Raw genomic sequence first — 5,407 nt, 5'->3', positions numbered from 1 at the left:
TATATAAATACACAGTATATAAATACACACACACACGCACATACAGTACAGTAAAATTTAAATATGATGCTAACACCCTAAGAGACTAATTTAACTGTAACAGTTATTTAATTGTCTTTTGCATTGTTCTTCTTTTCATTTGTGCTTATAAAAATTTGTTTATTCCAACATCTAATGGCTTGGAATTATTCATAAACTATACCTACAATTTATCTTCCCACCTCCCAGAATAATAATGAAAAGATAAACTCCTATAGAGTGACAGCAAGAGTAAAAAGCCACCTGCCACGGCTCTTCAGCTGCAAGGTATCATTGGGCAATGACATTTAGTTCCATATGTCATGCTGCAGACAGGTTCTCTGCAGTAGTTATTAGATACGGAGTGTCCACTATTTCGTAACCCCTCCACATCATTGGAGTATTTAGCTTTAAAGATCGATGTAAAGACAGGAAATTTGCATCAGTTTGTACATTTTGAACTGTCTGTGCACACTCTTAGCTCTAGTATAGAGGATATAATTGATCATTAAATGATGTGAATGTGCAAATATGTGCAGCGCTGCATAAATTGTCGGCGCTATATAAATATCTTTAATAAATTAATAAATCCCGGGAGGATCCTTTTCATGGTGGGATTTTAATGTGTAGTTACCCCCCTTCCTAAATGTCCTGATATTATAAGTTTTCCCTAGAAATGGGCCAAAAATTTAATTACTGACAATTTATACCTTAAAATTCTGATCATCAGTTAAATATACATACTGTATGTGTACTTGGCAAGTCATATGAATAATGCTTTCATTGGTTTTTAAGGACATAGAAGACATATTTTGTACACGGGTTTAAATAAATTATTTGTTTACTTAGCTAATTTTCTTTAAAAATTATTATTGTACCTTTAACAGCTGAAACCTGATGTCTTCAGCTGTCACTGTGCCTCTTTAGTCAGTCCATCTGCCTGGTACCTGGTAGACTGTAGTCAGGGGCGTATCTGCCTCGAGGCAAACAAGGCGTTTGCCTGGAGCGGCAGATTCCCAGAGGGCGGCAATTGCTGCGGGGAGAGAAGATTGAGAGAAGGGGAGAGAACCTTAGGACATCGTAGCGGCAGTGACGCGGACGGCAGGTTGCGGGCTGCGGCTCCCGGCTTCTTGAGCGGACTGCTGTTCCCGGCGGTGACCATACATCGGGCGGCGCTAGTTTGACTGCTCCGGTGAGTGATCGTCAGGGGGGCGGGGGTTGTGGTGTTGTTTGATGATGGCGAGGCGGCGGCTCATGTGCTGACTGTAGTCTGATTGGTGGATGTTCGAAGAGAGGTTATAGGGCATGGATTTCCATCCTTAAATAGTAAGTCTGTGAAGGTTCTCATTCATCCAGGTCATGGTATATCTGCATGGTATATATGCAGTCCAGTGCAGTGAGGAGTGCTCAGAATTGTATGTCGGTGAAACAAAACAGCAGCTACACCAGCGTATGGCACAGCATAGAAGAGCCAAATCCTCTGGTCAGAATTCGGCAGTTTACCTACACCTAAAGGAAAAGGGTCACTCCTTTATGTAAAAACGGACAAGCCAAGCTTGAATAGAGATGGGGAGGGGAGGGTGTTTTAACACCTCTCTCTGGGCAGGTTATTAACACCTAATTTGCAATTATGCAAATGCAATCAACACCTGGTTGTGACTAACAGATTATGTGGATTGGAACAACATTCACCATATTTATTCCCAGATAACTTTTGTACAAGTCATTCTGAATTGGGAAAGCTACTTGGATGACCAGTGAAACTTCTTAAAGAAAAATACAGCAAGTCCACTTACCTTGACTTAACTAGTAAGCTTGGAGAGGGAGTGGATACAGGGTCTATCAAGTAAGCAGATTGGTCTTCAGTAAGATTGCAAGTAAAAAGTACAGTTTGGGATTTCACAAACGAAAACCCCCTGTTGCATACACTGTGCAATTAGTTTATAACATTTTAAATGTACAATAAGACTGTGTTTAGGGGATTCAAATATGTGATAATAAGTGCAAGCCAATCAAAAGGACCTCATTACCCCAGTAGGTAGATATGCTGACTGACCATCAGAGATTGCCTCTGGTAAGCTCATTACTCTAGACTGGCCTATGTGGCCTTCCCTAAAATCCAGTCATATTTGTACAGAAAAAGCAGGTTCAATTATTTTTCTGTGCACTGTATGAAACATAAAAGAAACAAACACCGGGCGCCTTTCCTGGTGAGAGACGCCGGTGTTTGTTTCTTTTATGTTTCATACAGTGCACAGTATCCCTTGTCTGAAACGGGGCAGCCTTTTTTGGGAACGCAAAAAGTATCATCCTCTGATTGTAAGGAGGGTTCCATTAGGGGCTGGTCTATGAGTGTGTTTTTGAACTTTCAATTTTTTTGCTGCTTTAGTAAATAAAACAGCTTATGATAGCCTTGGCTGTGATGTCTAGTGCTTTACGGCTAAGTACATTAGACAGAAACATTGGGCAAGCATACTGCGTATTAATTTAGCAGATTTATCATCAATTACTTAATGAATTCTAAGGACTCTAAAAGCTGGGCTTGTCAGAGTTTTAGCAAATGCTGACTAACCTCATTTATAAATGGTTTGCTGAAACACAGTGGTTTGTCAGAGTATTATTGCTTAAAATGTAAGAAAAACAGCAGGTCCTTATTCACATATGGACGTATGTCAATCGCACACAAAAGTGCACGCTTTGACGCGTGTTTATGAACATGGAACGAGCATGTGGTGCCTTTACTAGTTAATGACACCCCAACCACGGCTAAGCAAACGTGCTTTCTTCCCACACATTCAAACACAATAGAATACTCATGAATGCAAGGGAAGAGAACGGAACATGTGTTGCAAAATTTGCTACATGTCCAACTTTTTTTCTATTATATGAACATCATGTCTTTTTTTACTTGTGTTTTAGCCATGATGAAGAGGGAGTTCCTGAACCCCTGAAATGCGAAGGCTGTTTTATTCTATTGTAAACTAAGTAAAGTCCTATTTGGACTACATGGTTATTGGCGTGGGACTCTTACTGCTTTTCTTGTATTTTGTACTTTAATCAGGGCCCAACATTGGGGCACCCAGCTATACGAGAGCACCTTAACCAAACTTAGTCAGCTCTATACAGAATATTCATAATAATGGATATTAACAGCAGAAGATTTTGTATTTTTTTTATTTGTACCCACTTGGAAATGTATCCTCCCTATTTGCACTGGTGACAATGACAGAGATAGTGAGAGATCCAACATTGTCGTCAGAATATAAGGTGAGTGGAAATTTTACATTGGGGACACTTGTTCTGCTAACAAATGTGTAAGAAATAATTCCTTTGTTGGGACTCTGGTGAGTTTGGAGATCAACAGGTCTGCCAGAACCATTAAAAAAATAAAATCCTTTTTGGATTTTTTATTTTACATTGTGGATAATGCATTACGGGGTCACACTAAAGATAACTTGGCCACAAGTGTCAGGATCAAGCTACTCTGGAAGGCATTATCCTACCTGCAGTGTAATAATATATGGCGGGAAGTATAAATATATATCTACCAAATATATGTATTTATATTTATATGAGTTGTGAAAATCCTGGCAACCTCAGCTCTTTTCCAGAGAGTAGGGTTTAATTGGATCGGAGAAACAGATGAACAGGAACAGTCCAACAGAGTAATACAGAGTAAAATATCTAGACCTCAGATGACAAAGGGTTCCATGATGACCCACTCTATCTACCCAGCATATATCTCCAATCTATATATGCACCTCTGTGCCTCTCTTCATGACTCTGAACTTTTCCAGCCACCTTGGGCTCTCTATTCATATACAGTTTAGTGCCATTCACTAACACTGAAAAGATTCTGTTTGGCTGGTCTAATTACCCCTTTGATGTTTGTTAACTAAACAGGTTTTGACAAAATTCCCTATAGCTGTTTCATTGTGTACAATCAACAAAACAGGATGGTCAACTGGTCAATAAACTTACGAAATAAAAACCTAGTTAGCATAGGTATGTTAAATAACATTAGCCAAAATAATTTCCTGCAATACATGAGCATACAGGCAGGAGATACCCCTACCTAATCTATTTCAATTATAATTTACAACACTACCCACAACTGAAATACCAGTTTTGGGTTGATTTTACTTTGTTTGCAACTTAGTGCTTCAATATTCTCGACCTACCAGCACAGTACCCTGTATTCAAGATGTATTCAAAACATTTATCACACACCGTGCTTAAGTTATATTTGTGTCTCTGGCATGAGTCCCTTTATTTGGATTTTATTTGTGGCAGCTGGCAGGCACTGGAGACTTCAACTTAGCTTACTGTCAGCTAGTATTCCTAGATCCTTTCCACCTATGACTTCCCCAATTGTTTTTATAAATAGTGATGTGTTCTTTTAAAGGAATGTAGCAAGAATAAAATTAAAGTGGGAGTAAGAAAAATGTAACATAGTACATACAACGTGGCAAAATATAGGCTTGTTTTGCTGGTTTAGGGACAATTTGGTAAGGTAAAGATGAACCTATTAGCGTGTTTTTGGAAAGGAAACTCATGCAAATACAGCCAAAATATGAATCTCATGAAAAGAAGGAAAAAATGCCCTGGTATCAATGGTCAGTAGGAGGAAAAATGCTCTGGTGCCTGTGGTCAGTAGAAGTAAAACATGTCTGGTGTCAGTGTTCAGCAGGAGAAAAAAAAATCATTGTGTCAATGGTAGAAGAAATGGCCTGATGTTGTCAGTAGGTAGGAAAACAAACCTTGTTAGTGGCTAGTAGTTCAAAAAATGCCTCCTCAGTGGTTAGTGGAGAAACAAACACTCTGTTGTCAGTGGTTAGTAGGAGGAAAAAATGTTGTCACACTCTGTTGTCAGTGGTCTGGTCAGTTAGGGGAAAATGCCTGTACAGTAAGAGAAAAACATTCCCTGGCGTCAGTGGCCAGTAAAAAGAAAGATCAGTGATCAATAGGATGAAGACATTCCCCCAAATCTGGGTCAGTGGAAAGAAAAAAATTAGGGACTCTGCAGAGGGCTCTGTGGGTAGCTGGGGGGTAACTAAGGTCACTGGGGGCTATGGGGCGTGGGGCATTGTATGTGTAGGTGAGCCCTGGAGCAGACTTGGGGGCATTATGTTGGACTGGTTTTTCAAAAGGCTACATAGAGCACTTTGGGGGGCTGAGAGGCGGCTTTATGTGGAGTCATGGTGGAGGAAAGTGGCTTCTGTGGGTAGCAGGGAGCTTTCTGAGGAGAAAGGGGGCTACAATGCACTGCGGAGGGCTGGTGGTTGGAGGGAGTAAGAGGAATGGAATTTGCAGGGGACAGTGTGAAGAGAGTGCTTGCCCCCCCCCCCCCCCCCCCCCCCCACCCAAAACCCCCCCCTTAGCCACCCCG

This window comes from Nanorana parkeri, unplaced genomic scaffold (genome assembly GCF_000935625.1).
Source record: "Nanorana parkeri isolate BGI_ZX_2015 unplaced genomic scaffold, ASM93562v1 scaffold1017, whole genome shotgun sequence".
NCBI classification, from domain to species: Eukaryota; Metazoa; Chordata; class Amphibia; order Anura; family Dicroglossidae; genus Nanorana; species Nanorana parkeri.
The sequence above is the reverse complement of the archived record's forward strand: the minus strand, read 5'-3'. Positions refer to the sequence as shown.